The sequence below is a fragment of the Lissotriton vulgaris genome, chromosome 8, assembly GCF_964263255.1.
Source record: "Lissotriton vulgaris chromosome 8, aLisVul1.2, whole genome shotgun sequence".
In the NCBI taxonomy this organism is placed as follows: domain Eukaryota; kingdom Metazoa; phylum Chordata; class Amphibia; order Caudata; family Salamandridae; genus Lissotriton; species Lissotriton vulgaris.
This window is the reverse complement of record NC_141696.1, coordinates 229,623,057-229,639,373: the sequence shown is the minus strand read 5'-3', so window position 1 is coordinate 229,639,373 and position 16,317 is coordinate 229,623,057. Positions and strand designations below refer to the sequence as shown.

General features: G+C 45.6%; 1 protein-coding gene across 1 annotated transcript in view; it reads right to left on the bottom strand.

The window, feature by feature from the left end:
• The window catches only part of TIAM1 (TIAM Rac1 associated GEF 1), a 499,324-nt gene that overhangs the window by 347,588 nt on the left and 135,419 nt on the right, over positions 1-16,317 (bottom strand). The window contains exon 2 of the mRNA XM_086934005.1: positions 16,053-16,250. The gene's annotated coding sequence lies outside the window, so the exon portion shown is untranslated. The remainder of the gene's footprint in view (positions 1-16,052; positions 16,251-16,317) is intronic.

Sequence of the window (16,317 nt, the reverse complement as noted above, 5' to 3'; positions counted from 1 at the left end):
TTTTTGCAGGTTCACCCCGAAACTTTCTGCATGTTCCTAGCCTGTTTCTGTAACATGGTGTTGGTAATTTTAGGCCTCTGCGCACTTTTCACTGTGGTCCAGTGTAAAGTGTGTGCGCTCTCTGTGTATGTGTGGTGAGAGTGGCCTGCCCTCCCATAGGAATGCATAGGGAATATGTGTGTCCATGGTAGTTCCTGATGTGTGAGGAGTGCCGGGGCGAGTTTGGTATGTGCGAACTCGTGAGATTAAATGTTGCGCGATGATGTGCGCGGATTTAATGTGTCTAGTGTGGAAGTGCCACTTCTAGAAGTTGGCATGTCTGTGCAGTGAATGTGAATTGACTATCTGGCTTGTGATTGGCTGGAGCTGGCTGGTGTGCCTGACTCCAGGAGTCAGGATGGGTCTGCCCCAGTGGTGAATGGAGAGATCTGCATGTTGATGGGAGGGAGGAGTGCACCTGGGACCTGAATAGGGCTGAGCCTGCCCTCCACAATGCTGGCTCCACCCGCTGTGGTGTGTCTGATGTCCCTGACCCATCCTGTGAATAGGCAGAGGGGCTGAGCAAAACGAAGTGCTCAAGAAACAGTTGCATCTGGTTCGCCCCTTGCCTGCACCTTTGGAAACAAAGGAAATAGTATATAAAAGAGGGTCTGTGACCCCACGAAAATGTTCCTGAGTTACACTTGAAACTACCAGGGGCATGCTGCTGCTGGGGCCCAGGGGAAGGCTTGCCTCCATGGGCCCTGCCCTGCCTCTGGATACCTGATGGACCTTCCTTTACCAGGAGCTGGCTGCTCCATTTCCTTGCCCTGGAACCTGGGACTTGATTTCTTTGGCCCGGGGAAGGCTTGCTTTGCTTTAAGAGCACCTGGCTCTTTGTCAGCTGGAGGAACGCGCTGTCTGCATTCCCCTGGGGCAGTGGAGCTTCGCTGCCCCGGGGCTGCACGGCGCTGCTGGAGGGGGAATCCGTAGGATAGGGACTCCCCCGTGATGGCGGTCTCGCGGGAGCCTACCCCGCTTATTTTCCTACTTTAGTGCGCGGGTGCCCACCCCGCGACTTTGCCTACATTTAGAATTTAAATCGCAGCGGGTGCCCACCCCGCTGCAAAGAGAGATCACTGCAGCGGCCCAGGTGAAAAGGAGAAGACAGGCATGTCCCCTAACTCTGGGGGGAGCTAACCCCGGAAGCGGAAGTGCGGCCGGACGCACGGAGGAAGGGTAAGCCGGCCCGCAGGGCTTCTGTATGCCGGTGGGAGCCCTGCGCCATGCCTGCGAGAATTGTTGGAGAGAGGAGGTTAGGAGCCTACCCCGCCTCCTCGAGTGCCAGTGGAAGCCCCGGAGAGAAGAAGGGAAGTCCTCCCGCTGCCCGGGGCTCCCGTGAGCTGTGGAGAGCCCCAGGGCTGCTAGCAAGAAGTGGCGTGAGTTAGCCCAGAGCCTTGCAGGCTCCATCTGCGAAGTCCCGGTCCCGAGATGGGGGAACGGGTGAAGACTGGCGCGGAGAGAGGGCGGGGCTCTCATGAGGTGAGAGAGCCCCGCAAGCACCGCCGATGTCCTGCGGAGGGGGGCGTGAGGCACATTGCCGGTGCTTGCCCCCGTGCCTCATTATGGAAGTGCCTCCGCTTGAGGAGCCCCCCGCCAGAGAGAAGCCCGGTGAGTAAGGAAGGGCTGGGGGGGAGCTCCGTGCAGCCAAGTATTGGTGCCAGTGAAGGCACCATGGTTGGGTTTCTTGGGCGGCCCTGTCTGGCAGCGGGCCGCCCCAATGCTAGCATAATGATGCAGAGCCTAAGTGGCTCAAACGTTGGCACATCTGTTTAAAGGGCCCCAGTGGGGGTCCTGAGGGCCAGTAGGCCTGTGCCTTCCCCCAGTATTCATTTTTAAACGGCCAGAGGGCTCCAACATTTGGGGCCATAGTTGATTCTTTAAGGAGCCAGGGTGCTCCTGGGGCACAGTTGATTTCGGGAGCCAGAGTGCTCCCAGGCGCCTATTTGTCTTTAGAGCCAGATGGTTCCAGTGTGGGGCACAGTTTTATTCCTGAGGGCCAGTGAGGGCCCATGCCGCAGTTTGACTTTCACAGCTGCCCAGCAAGTAGTGGGCAGCTGCACCGTTTAGGCATTTATTTTCAGGGGGCCTGTTCTTGGTGAACCTAAGAGTGAAACGCACTCCTTCGCCCCTACCTTGGCCTTTCACAGCTGTGCAGCACTTAGTGCCAGCTGCAGCATTTAGGCCCCAGTTCATTGTCCTCAGCTGCCCAGCAAGTAATGGGCAGCTGCAACTTTAGGTTTGCGCACATGGCGCACCCCTAAATGGCGCTGCGTTGGCAGCGCGCCCTGACATTCTGGACCCAGGGCATTTGAGCCCCTTCTTGGATGGCCAGTTGGCCAGGAGGGTTGGTATGTGGATAGGGCGCAAGGCCCTAATGTGATTTATGTGCTAAATGTGGTGCTAGGAAATGTAATATGTTTAGTATGTGTTACGCACCCAGTTTGATACCTCTAGATATGGTTTAGGCCCAGGAGGTTGTTTTACCAATGGCGTTTTGTGTTAGTGAGATTGTACTTCACCGCCCCTAATGTGAGTTATACTTATGAGGTAGGGTCTAATGTGTTTAGACTAGTGAGAGATTGCATAATGTGTTTATGCAGGTGAGGTTGGCGCAGGTTGTAATTTGCGCCAGATGTGACTGTACATAATGTAAAGTTATGTCATAGGTTAAGGTGGAGTACAGCGATTACCAGTGGCTACTGGTTGTAGGTTTATGATCTATTTTTACTTGTACCAATTTCTACTAAATGTTGATTCTGACAGTGGCCCACGGGGTGCTGTCCAGTGTAAATAATCCCTTTTGAATATTGCCTGTGCCAGTTGGCACAATGTATAGTGTGTGATTACGATCTGATGTGTTTTTAGAATACAAAAGTTATTTTTATATAACCTTGTGTGAAGTTCCTTTTGTAGTGTGCCTGGGATGTTGTTGCTGTGTGCGTGCGCAAATGCTTTACACATTGCCTTCGGGATAAGCCTGTCTGCTCGTGCCAAGCTACCAAAGGGGTGAGCAGGGGTTATATCTTTGGCATTTAACTCCCTTGCCCGGACTAGAGTGGTGGTTTCTGCCTGGCTTTGGTGCAAGCCTTTGCCAACCAGAAATTCCAGTTCTAACAGCACGTCTCTCCAGGAGGGCAAAAAGCTGTCACATGGAACAGGCTCCATGTCTGCCAGGAAGTCACAGGAGTTTTAAAGGCAACAAAGTGGCAGCTTTGCTAAAGCTGCACACTGCAATAAGTTACATTAAGTCCAACTCGAGTCTCAAGTTGAAATTTAGTAACAAGTTGTTTGATACAGTGGTGTTAACACAGCTGATGGGTCGGCGTGTAACCCTGTACTTGCCAATTGGGTGACCAAGTAATTCCACACTAAAAAACGGTTGTTTCACATGTTTTGCTGTAAGGACATGTAAAGTATGTCTAGCCTGTGTCATATGTTGCACCCTTCCGTTAAGTCTTGGTAAGCCTGCCAGAGGGGTGACTTACACACATGTCCAAGGGAAGTGGTGACTTTGCCATTGCTTTATAAATGGCAAAGTCTGGCTAGCAGTGCACGTGGTCTATCAGTCTGCAGTGGTGGACTGGGGGACTTGCTTTACTTTAAGGGACCTCCAGGGTGGACCAACCAGTGCTGCAAGCCCTAGGGTACCTCTCCAACTTGCATGCCATGGATACCAGGGTACCATTTACTAGGGACCTACAGGTAAGATAAATATTTCCAAATGGGTACAGCCAATTCAGGATACACTTTAGGATCCGGGCACTGGCACCGAGGCCTCAGTGCACTCTAACAGTAGAAAAAGCAGCATCAGCTGAAAAATTGGGGGTGACCATGCAAAAAGAGGCATGTCCTTACAGAGTGTCTTCAGTGATTTCATGAAAGCCTGAACATTGAGAATTTTCCTCAAGAAGTCAGCATCTGTAGGGGTCATAGCTGAAACACTTTCATTGATTTTCAGTTCCTTATACTTGAACTTTGCTTGCAAATATAAGCTAGTACTGCATCTAGCAAAACATCCCTCCTCTGGCACCGCTCTCCAGCACTAGGAAATACCACTCTACATAGGTTGCTTGTGGGAGGCTCTGGGTGTAGACACAACTGAAGCCCTAACTGGCAGCAGAAAGGGGATTAGAAGGCAGGCTACCAGAGGACGTGCTTTCCCCTTTCATCTTTTACTACAAAAGACAGCTCAAACGGATGATGAAGTGGCACCTCAGCAAGACCCTAGTGTCTGCCCCACAACAAGACATGCCAAGATGCCCAAAGGGCTGCACTATAAGCGAGACTGCTTGAGCATCACGTCCTAAGGAGAAACTAGGCTACCCACCTCAAGGAGGAGACATTACACAAACTGGAAGGTCATTCACTGATCGTGGACATTAATACATTGCTCTAAATGATCATACGGTCATAAGAAACCTGGCACAAGGACATGATTTCTGTTAGAAAATATTGCTGTAATACTCGCTCAGCCAATAACTGCCGGCATAAATGTCCCTCTGGTGCTAGCATTACAGGTTCAAATTCAACATTAATGTAATGTTTACCACCATAAGTTTTTGCTGAGGGAAATAATTCACTTGTAAATATTATTTGATGTAGAGCAATTAAAATTAGCGTAGATCATCTGCTGAAGGAAATTTTTATGATTATGTTGGGACAAATGACTGTTTTGGAGTTCCCTTGTTGTATATAGTGATAAAGTTCATTGTTAACCAGGATAAATGTTTTGATGTGGTGTATGACAACAGAATTTTTTTTGTCTCTACAGTGCATAAAATATAATATAACAGGATGGACCGGGTGGGGAGGGGTGGTTTAAAACTGTGCAGCCCTAACAAATCATAGGTATATGCAGCTATCACATAATAAATAAGAAATTCAGCACTGCTGTAGCGGCCAGTGAAAAATGTCGAGACTCCGAAAAACAAGCAGTGGGTATCAACCACGTTCAAGATTAGCAAAGGTTGTCCAACTGTAAGGGTAAAGCCAACAACAGCATAGGTCTTAATGTGCTGAGCCTCCAAGGACAGTCAATCCTCAAGGTTTAGGATGATCGCTCTGATATCAATATGGGTGTTGTGACCACATTTTGGAAGGCGATGTTATTTTACAGGGATATGATCTTAAACTGAAGAGGGCAAACTCTGGTGTGATATCCTCCGAGTTGTGCTAGGAGAGAGGTGGGTTAACCTGACTACATGTTGCAAGTTCTGTCATAGGCGATAATTATTTTTTCAAAATACTTTATTGATTTTCACAAGGTATACAGAAAGCATATATTCGGTTAAGCGAGGGTGTCCAAATTTACATGTGCAACATTACACTCGTATCTCTTAAACTTGCTATAACAGGAGTCTGGTTAGCCGCAAGGTAACTATGACGTAAAATGTCAAACATCTTCAGCCTCATGGCCGGAGGGCTTACTTCTCTCCCAGTGTCTTGCAGGTAACCATGCCATGTATGCTCGTGGGTAGACTAACAATACAGTTTTATCGATCAGTTATTCTCCGAGAGACGGAATGACGATCCTGCCGTCGCAACTCCGACATAGGTGATAATTCTTTAGAGACTGGTTCTTTAGAGTGGAGTGTGTTCTGTATGTTTTACCTGTTCCTATAGAATGCCAAAGCAAAAGGTCATTATTTGACGTGCTTCTCTAATTATGGCTACAAAACTGCATGTATATACACACGTATACATGCCTGCCTGCTGGTACAGGTTATATTGTTTAAAACGTGCTTCTAAAACTAAAATACGATTTTACAATCAGCTTATCCGGCTGAGAAAAAAATATATTGACTAGTAGCCACAATGTGAAAAAAAATACGGAGATATTTATATTTAAAAATATACAATTTAATGGGAACCCCATTAGGCCTATGGATTCCTAATGATTGTATATAAAACCAAGGGTCGTTTAGTAGTAGAGGAAGCCTGACTAAGCCTCGGTCTCACATTTCTGTTTAAGAAAGTACAATTTTGCTCAATGAAAAGTGTGGAGCTGAAGGAGAGCTCTCTCCCAGTGTCAGAGGCAGACTACCCAGCACCCGATCCATACTTCAGACCCCTCATCAGCGGTGAACGCTTCTGGACTCACTGAAGAGTTATCACCTCTGAGGGGTGGATAGAGGGAGAGATGGAGGGACAAAGGGACCGAGGGAGAGCGAGAGAGCTGGAGGGAGCGAGAGAGCGATGGAGAGCGATATGCGAGCTGGAGGTAGCGAGATAAGGAGGGAGGGACACAGATGGAGGAAAAGACCAGGGCCGGACTGGCCGTAGCGGGCACCAGGCAATCCCCCGTTGCGCCGCACGGGTGGGGGCCGGTTTTGCCCCCCTGGGGGCCGTTTTTGCAGCATAGCTGTAAAATCGGCCCTGTAACAAAATCGTCCGAAAACCGTCCCCGGCAAAGAGCTTGGCGGCATCCACAACCCCCGGGGTGGTGGGGGGGGGGGGGGGGGGGTGGGGGGAGGGCAACGGGCGAGCACTTTGCCAGGGCCGGTTTTGGTTCCCAGTCCGGCCCTGGAAAAGACAGATGGAGGAGGAGAGAGATGAAAGGAGGGAAAACACAAAGATGGATAGATAGGGATAGAGAGAGAGAGAGAGAGAGAGAGAGAGAGAGAGAGAGAGAGAGAGACAGAGACAGAGACAGAGAGAGACAGAGACAGAGACAGAGACAGAGAGAGAGAGAGAGAGAGAGAGAGAGAGAGAGAGAGAGAGAGAAGAGAGAGAGAGAGAGAGAGAGAGAGAGAGAGAGATGGAGAGAGAGAGAGAAAGAGAGAGAGAGAAAGAGAGAGAGAGAGAGAGAGAGAGAGAGAGAGACCGAGAGAGAGACCAAGGGAGAGTGGGAGACCAAGAGAGGGAGAGTGAGAGGGAGGGAGAGAGACAGAGAGAAGAAGACAGAGAGGGAGAGAGGTATATATGGAGGGAGAGAGAGAGAGATGGAGGGAGAGAAAGAAAGAAAGAGAGAGAAACAGAAAGAGAAGGGGGGAAAGGAAAAGAAAATCGAGAGAAACAAAGAGAAAGAGAAGAGAGAGAAAGCGAAAGAAAGAGAGAGCGAGTCTGTTATAAACAAGGAGAAACCCTCTCCTCCATTAAACCAGTGCTCCAGAAACATAGTCCAGAAGTTGGAAGCTATTTCACGGAGCGGTAGCACCGAGTTATTGGCTGACACTACAAGCCGAGCAAGCACGAGAAGCAGCTAAATTGCTCTCAATTCTTGTCAAACAAAAGTTGGACTGAAAAAAAATGAAGTACATTTCCAATTTATGTAGAAAATGACATGTTTTGAAGCTAACTAGATTTAATTTTTTGAAAGCAAACAAATAACCTTCAGGCACAAGGAAGGAATTCGTCCTCATTTTTCATAATGCTTGAAAACCAACCATTGCCCATTGTGCTTCTGTTTCCATGGACACATTACAACCAGGGTTATTTAAGACTAGAACAGAACAGCATGCACCAACTGTTCCAGCACACACATTCCCAATAACAGCAAGGCATGAACAAGAACGACATCCTTTTTTTTCCCTTTACCTACAAAAGCCACAAACCAACATGGGCACCGTTGGAGGTAGAATATGATTAATGATAGAACTGAAATGTAGATAACTGCTATATTATGTCTAATATGTTAAATGTCAGGTGATGCAGGAAAATAGTTGAAGCACATACATATTTTATTTATATAAGCATCTAAAAAGCACAAACCTTATCTCCTGTATAATGTGGTGTTATCAATAGCAACAAATCATAGAAAACAACAGAGTATACAACACTCAAAAAATGTATCACAGGTTCAAAGTAGGAGTAAAATATCAACACTAGAAATAGGTGTCCGAAGGTTATATTTTAAAGAACGACATTAAGTTTTGGGAATTAGATTGATTTTCTCAGTCATGCGATTCCAGTATCTCAAGTCGTAACAAACAGACTTATTTTTGAGTTTTGGGGCTTAGGAAGGAAGAGCAAGAGACCAGATTTCCTTCTTTCTAGTTTAGTGCTAAATTCTAGAGGTTTTGTTTGTCTTTTTGCACAGTTTGCATGGGTGAGTATTGCCATCGCCTAATCTCTCCCTCTTCTGAAGTCAATGCATTTATCCTGTTGGTAGACGGCGTTATGTTGGGGGTGTAAACTAGGTTTGAGATATTGTTTATGAGATGAAGACTATTCCATGTTAATAGCCTTAAGCAAAGACATGGAACTTTTAAATGTGATCATAGCTTTCAAGGAAAGCCAGTGAAGGTTAAGGAGAAGCAGGGCATGCTCAAACCTGTCAACTTCTGTGACCGGATGTGCTGTCAAGCAAGGAATGGCTTTGATGGTTGCTAGTGCCAATTGCGCAAGGCCTTCCAAGATTCAACTGCAGACAGCAATGAAAGAAAGAACCATGGGTCACACTAAGATGACTCTACCACATATAATATCTTCACTCTCCTTTTTAGGCAAGGCTTCAATTTTCTCCCAAATCCAGCCTGTTCTGAGTCACACATAAAAATACTGTGGCCTACTGCAAGCCGGGTTTCTTCCACATATGTACGTTCTCTGAACAAGCATAAGATTGACCCAAGGATTCTGGCACAAACCAGATGCTTGGTGACTTGATTGGCCACCTCAGAACACCCACAAAAAATAGACTCTATGACCACACACTTTGGCACAAACAGGTTTTCCGTTTTTAATGATTTTTACAGATAGACAGAAAGAAAACAAACTGGTTATTGTCTATATTTAATTTTAAAAGAGGAAAAATACACAAAATTGTGCTTCTTTTGCTTTCCTCTCCATGGTGTCCGTCATAAATTCTAGTCCAACAGCTGAGCAGTTAACAGCACGGGGAGTTAAAAAACAGGATTGGGTTTCCTTAAATGGAGGCATATGTTAACATATATTTGTATATAATGCTAATATTTATCTGTGGTTGTATGGCTTTGTTATATTTGGCTGGTTTATTTGCTAAAAGGAGACTGGTATCAAAGTAGGAGTGCATGTTTATCAGCTCAATAAATGTGGAAATATACCATTTTACAACTCCATTTCTTCTCAAAACACAAAATAAATATGGGTAAATACCAATGGAATGGTAAAAAAATATATGAATAAATGCAAATGGAAATGTTAAAAATATAAATAGCATAAAACCAGGGACCCTAGTTATATGGTAAGTGAACCACTGGCTCACTGATCTCAAATTTTGGATTGGTGGAAGGTTCAATCCACATCCCCTTGCCTCCAGAGTACCTCCTGCAGTAACTACACACAACATGCAAAGTTTAAAGTCATGCAGAAGACCCCAAACCATCTCTTGAACAAAACTTCAAAAGCTGGTAATAAGGCTTACTCAGCCCTTTCAGAAGGCTGACCTACTCATTACTTATAAAATAACAGAACATTAACAAAATCCCGTTATCTGCTCTCCTAACCATGGATATCTCTTCCATCCCACACTCTAAATATATCTTTCAGAACACCAAACCAGCCCTGCTACTCCTGGATCAACCAACAGCGGTTAAATTTAACAAATCCAACTTAACCTCTCTGAGGAATAATCTTTTCCTGAGGATAGACGGAAAGAGGTTCTTCTCAGAAAAATGGACAGAAAACAACATAAATCTAGTCAAAGACCTTTTTTCAGGGAAACTCCCTTCGCCTTTCTCCGAGCTTCGAACACAGTTTAATCTAGATTCCCTAGATTTTTATAAGTTTCTAAAACTAGAGTCACAACTCACGCTGTGCTCCATAAAGCCATCCGATCCATCGCTCCTCACAAGGATGCTACAGCTGCTAAGGACGGGACACGCGGTCTTCAAAATCTACAAGCTTTTATCTCCCAAACCTCGTAAATCACACCTAAAGAGTGAGACAAAATAGGAAGCAGAAAACTAACACCAGAGACATCCCCTTTGACTGGGACAAGATACATATAACTACCTTCTCAAATAAAATCTCCCCAGTATTATCCCAAACAAAGCTTATGCTAATAAACAGGACATACTGGACCCCTGAAAGGATTTTTAAGCTTAAACTCAGCTAGAGCCCTACATGCTGGAACTGCAACTCACATGTTGGCAACCTTCCTCATATGCTCTTCCACTGCCCCATCCAACAAACTCATTGGGACAAAATATATGGGTGAATAAACAAAACATTTGACATCAATCCCCCAAGGGAATTTTCCTATATCCTGCTGGACTTTCTGGACCAAATGCTTTAAGATGTGAATCACCGCTTTTTACTAGACCTTATGCTTACAATGGCCGGCAAAATAGTGCTCAGTAAGTGGAAGAGCTCCAAAGAAGTCTCCTTCAGAATGTGGCAGGAATGGTTGTCCTTCCTCAGAGGAGCATACAACATCTCCCTACATTCCTCTCCCTGGCGCACTCCACATAGGAAACTTTGGAGGTCCCTTGATGCCTTTTCCTTTACCTTTGACCCCCTGTGAAACCCATCACACTGCACTCCATCACATAAACACAGTATCCTTGGTCTCAACACTCTTAGAGGAGTCTTCCCCACCTGCTCCCCCATTGCTAAAGTTCGCACCTTATAGACTGTTCTCCAACCCGCCCATAACGTATTATCATGATTCTACTATGTCTTCTTGGTACGTCTGCAACATATCTTGGATCGTATGTAATATGTGTTATTCTTAGCCCTCTGATACATGCCAGTAATGTATAGATCATATGTAGAATGTGACATTCATAGTCCACTTTTACCTCTCCAACATAACTGCATTTCCTATTGCAATGCACTTGGATAACTTGTTGTCTATTTTTTTTCCTCTCTTGTAATTTTCCTTGGTTTCATCATATCTCAGTATTATTGTTATTTATGTGACTTTTACTGTGAGTTCCTCTTGTATCATTCTTTCTGAAAATCAAAAACAATTTGAAATAAAAAAATGTTTAAATAACATAACAAGCGGACACAGTCTGAAGTAGATTAATGCCATTGGTTTTCACCAGCGAAGCCTGCTCCAACACTTGCGAAGCCTGCTCCAACACTTGCAAAAAACATCTGCAAACAAGATCTTCATTACTGGTAATGGCTATGTGAGTGCAATGTTGCTGTAAAGAACAACAGTGCAACAGGACAGATGGGGTGTCCAGTTTCGAGAGGCAACCCCAGTCACATGAACGTAGGGAAGGGTATCCTGCGCCTTCAGAAGCACTTTGGTGAGGACAGTTTTGAGGTGACTTTATCAACTAGATTACCGGAGCAATTCAGTCTGTCTTCTAAAAGGTGGCAAACTATTTTGAGAACGTGACCAGGCTAAGTTTTGTGGAAAGTGTTTTTGTATTTGCAGCAGGAACAGTTCATGTGACCATGTGTGCCTAGTGCATTTAGTAACACAGATGGATGGACATGACCAATGCCATAAAGGCTGTTCACTCATTCAAAGCTTGGCCTCTTTGCTGTGACTTCCAAACAATGTACCAATGAGTTTCAACAATAACAGAACTTTACTAAATTTGACACCAGCCCATAGGGCCCTGGACAGAGAGCAACAACTCAACTTCTGATCACATACGTCAATAGTAAAAGAGCAAAAAAAACTAACCACGATATTTAAACACCTCGAGGGGAGAAGCCAGCTATATATTGACTGGTCTTTCAGCTATTCAGTCAATATTTTCTTCAATTTGGGTAAAGCAATTTTACTGTCTTTATATTATTTTAGGTAAAATTGATGTACTTTTGAAAATGTATCAAGACAAGGTAGTGCATGGTAATTGGACCTTATTGTGGAAATGAGAGAAAGCATGTGCACCAGGCCCGGCTCCAGGAATTTATATTTGGGTGGGCCAATGGTGCATTCGGGTGGGCCACTGAGTTAATCGCGGCCGGCATGACTAGGGGGGGATATGGAGAGGGGGCAGGGGGTCACGCGGGGGTTTAATTTAATAATATATTTTTTTTTAAGTCTAGCTTACCGGGTCCCATGTCTTCTCGGCTCCTGCCCAGGATGCAAGCAGCCAGGCTCCCTGCCCAATGCTGCATAATTACAGTTGCCCTGGTTATATCCATACACCCCAGCAGGAAGCAGTAAATGAGTGTGCTATCTGAAAAAATAACCTACAGGCGTAAGCATTTTCAGTTTAGCTGGTTTTGATTGAAAGGGCTTTATGTTTTTTCCAAGAAAGGAGTACATGATCAAACATTTGGTCTCTCAAAAAGAAACATAACAGTTTCTGTGGTGGGCCTCATTAGACTGAGGTAACTTAAAAGTTGCACAGTGGTGGAACTAGGGCCCAGGAAACTCGCTGCCAAGGGCATCTGCTGACAAAGTCTATACATTAAATGCCACATCTCAAAGAGACGGGTAAGGCAGGGTTAGTTTCTGGTTCAATTCTGAGTTTGAGATGGGAGGTTGGTAGAGCAGTGAGGATGCCTTTACTGGCCAGCATGAACTGGAGTTGGGCCAGCCATCCACTGCGAGGAGGGATGGAGGGAGCAGAACCCTGTTTTTTGCCCCCATCACCTCCTGTTCCAAGGGGAGTGAAAACTCTGGCCTGCAGGGGCAGCATCTCCCGTGGTGAGGCCTCACTGTCATACCCTAAGACAGAGGTGTTCAAACTTGTTTGCACGGAGCCCCCAAAGCAAAATGTTTTGAAGTCGGGGACCCCTGCAAAACTTTATTCCAAGGATTGGGAAACAGGAGAGGCAGGGCTGAGCGCAACGGCAGAGCTTTTGAGATCAAATCATGGATACTTTTTTGTAGATCATAATCCACAGTAAATGTGAAACATATGATAGGGAAAATCATCAAACAATAACAGAAATTGACAAAAAAACTTCTCTCCATAATTTGGTTCTTGTGAGCCCCTCGCATTCCTGGGCCCCAATGGAATTGCACTTTCTGCACTATTGATAGCTGAGGCCCTAAGTAGCCCTCCACCTCCTCTGCCTCTTTCACAACTTACCGACCATGGCTATCACTCCAATCTTGAAACAGGTTATCCATCCCTTTTTTGGTTTTATGTAGGGAGGACCCGGCTCAAGGGCATTGTGAAACTTTAAATAAGCAACATTTACATTACACAAACACGAGTTCATATTAATTTATTTTATATATATTTTTTTATTGTAGGCACTGGACTATTAAATGATTTGAGTTGAGCTGACAGGAGGACCTGAACTAGGTTCCAAAGTAGGACACAACTCCTACCTTTTAGAAATAATGAGCTCCAACGTGCTGCCCCCACCTTTTTGCAGTAAAGGTGCTCTCATCTCTCTGTGAAACGCACTTTGCAAAGCTTGACTGGTCACCTTTCTTTTGCTTTTTGCTATATTTGGATATTATACCAGCATTAATGAGGTGAAACCAATGCCCAGATAGTTTTTACCACATGTAAAAATGACAAAGTAACAAATCAAATGTGTGACAAAATGTTCTGTATAACGCCACATTATTTTCCTTTTCATGCCACATAATTTAGTCAACCCTGCCACATGATTTGGTCCTTCCCTGCTGGATAATTCCAGTGACCCTGGCTTTAATAGGCCTCTCATGACACTGGACCCTATGCAACTGGTTAAGCAACACACATAAAAGCAGCCCAGGAGCTAATATATGCATTATCTGATGCCAGAGTGCTTTCTACCAGAGGCATGGAACGTGGAGCTCTATAAATACACTAGTTACTATTTCCCACTGTGAAAACCAGGTTTCAAATGGGCGACTCTGGTCGCACAGAAATCTGCAGTGATTGCTTTAGATAACGGAGGTTTATAACGTAAGAGAGAGTATATTTTCCCAAAATCCGTTTCATTTGCTTTGTTTTTTCATTTACTGTGTGTGCGCGTTTTTTATATATGCAATTATATGAAAATGAAAAAATTACATAGTTATTAGCATGTTGTGTTTACCCTTGAGCCCCGTCTCCCTACTCAATGACAGTGCCCCAGGAAACACTCAGGATTACAGGTGCAAACTTTTTATGCTGTTTAACTTCTGCATATAAGAGAAGACAGCCTGTGAACTCACCAGATAAACGTACGCTTCCAGGCTATCTTCATTTACAATTCCTTCCTTGCAGATGCAGTTGTGCCCCCATGGGAATGCAGTTACGGGCTACCAGGGAGGCGCGCACCACCGTTTGAAGACCTGTGCCCTAAGGCCAGGGCGGAAGCTCCCACCACATGCTGTACCTGCTGGCTTTGGCCCATTGTCATTCTGTATGTGACAATGGGCCGCGATGATCTGTGCTGGGCTGCACAGAGGCTGCAGCAGCCTCAAATTCCGATTAGAAGAGCCAGCCCAAACACCGATGGGGGCACAAAATGGCTCACATCAAGCCTCGGGCCAAGGCCCAAGGCTCATGTTTGGGTGGGCCAGGCTCAAGTTTGGGTGGGCCTGGCCCACCCGGCCCACCCTCTAGAACCGGGCCTGATGTGCACTGCGGTATATGTGTGTGGCTTGATGGATGCTGGTAACAGGGCATTCTGAATGACAAAGTGCCACAATAGATTATTCTGGATTTAAAACTTTACAACTATTCTTTACCAATGCCCACGCTCAGAGTTACCCTCCGCAGTAGATCTACTAAACAATACTGACCACCTTACAAAGTTCTGCCACACAAGTGAGGGCATGTTAAGGAAGCAAAGAGACAGGAATATTGTGCATTAACCATCTCACCTTCAGGCAAAAAGAGTGGTCATTGCGGCTGCCAGCCATTGTCAAAGCCTGTGTAGACCAGGCTAGCATATCGAGTCATAATCTAAAAGCTTAAAGAAAGGTCTGCTGCAGCTAAAAGGGGATTGATTTCTGTACACAATACACTCATTGCATAAAGACTTTATGCACGATAATTCAGTGCACTTTTGAGATGTAAAGTAGTCCCTCAGGTATTGCAGGGTGAGCGCTCCACGTGAGGTGGAATGATATACATAACCGCCAATAGCAAGAGGTGAGAGAATGATAGTCCTCTGGGTTCAGCCAAAGCCCACTCTCTGTATATTTGAAAGAGCTGGTAACATAAGGTAACCGGACAGCGGTGCAGTCAAGCAAGACCTAAACAGCCTCCCAGAACAAAGCCATGTTTGCTTGTCGATACTTGTCCGGACAGCAGTGCTCGTTTTACAACCCCTGCCAGCTGGCAAGAGGTCTGAAGAGAAACTACGAGAGAGAGCCATGCCACGAAGACGCGCGCCTCGGCCCTCTGCGCTCAGGTTAGCCCCCATGATTAATAGGCCAGGTTTAACAAAGCGTGCACAATTGTAGTAATTTAAACCCCCTGGCATCGGTTTCCAAACAGAGCCCCTGGAATCCAGAGCCTCTCGGGTAACAGCAACTGATGGCTTTTCTAATCTAGATGTCTGCCCCGGAAGGTAAAAGCGAGAAAAAAAAATACTTGAATATAGAATATCTGTATAAAAATAAAACGCATTATTGTTTCCGTGTCTGGGTCCATTCTAGGCAGAAAATTCTCAAGAGAGAAATTTAATTTTAAGTGTTCTCAGATCGTTTACAGTGACAATTAATCGATAAATGCATTCATTATGGGCAGTGGGCTAAGAATGAATTGTTTCTCGACAGCGGATCGAAGGGTATTTTAAAACTACTGAGCTATTTTATCATTTGTGGTTTGGCATTACGGTGTGTTCTACTTATTGCATTTAGGCTGAGCCAGTGGCAGCTGAAACAGCTCTATTATTTTTATTTTTTTAATTGGCATGAATGTATTTGTTGTGGGGAAAACGATGAAATGGGTTGTGTTTCCAGTATATTTGGCACGGGTAATCATTGTATTGCTCTCCATTCTGCAATATGAGAGGTACTGCGTACTCTAAAAATGCAGTATTTCTCTCCTGCTGCTCTGTAAAGCAGACACTTGTAATAGAAGCTCTCTGAAACCCCGCGGGCAATTGCAAGGCAGAAAAGAAGGTCAGCGGACGCCGCTCATTGTGAAGATGTGGCTGCAACCGTAACCCACCAATGACAGCTGCCCCAGCCCCCTCCCCCCTCCCCCAGAGCCAAGAAGCCAAAACAAACAAAGCAGTACCTCGCGAGATGCCGGTGCTCTCCAGCGCAACTTTCGGCTAGACGTCTGTGGCATTGAGATGCGGCGAGCGGCACATTGTGATGGGAACCGGGGACGCGCTGGAACCATCCAAGCTGTCAGCAGTTGCCGCCCGGACACTCCATCAAGCGGGGACTCCCGAGCCTCAGCCCTCGGTGCATCACGGCCGGCGAGAAGAACCTGGTGGAGCGGAAACAAAAGACAACAAGCCTCAGCACGGAGCGGCAGGACGAATCACAATACTTTA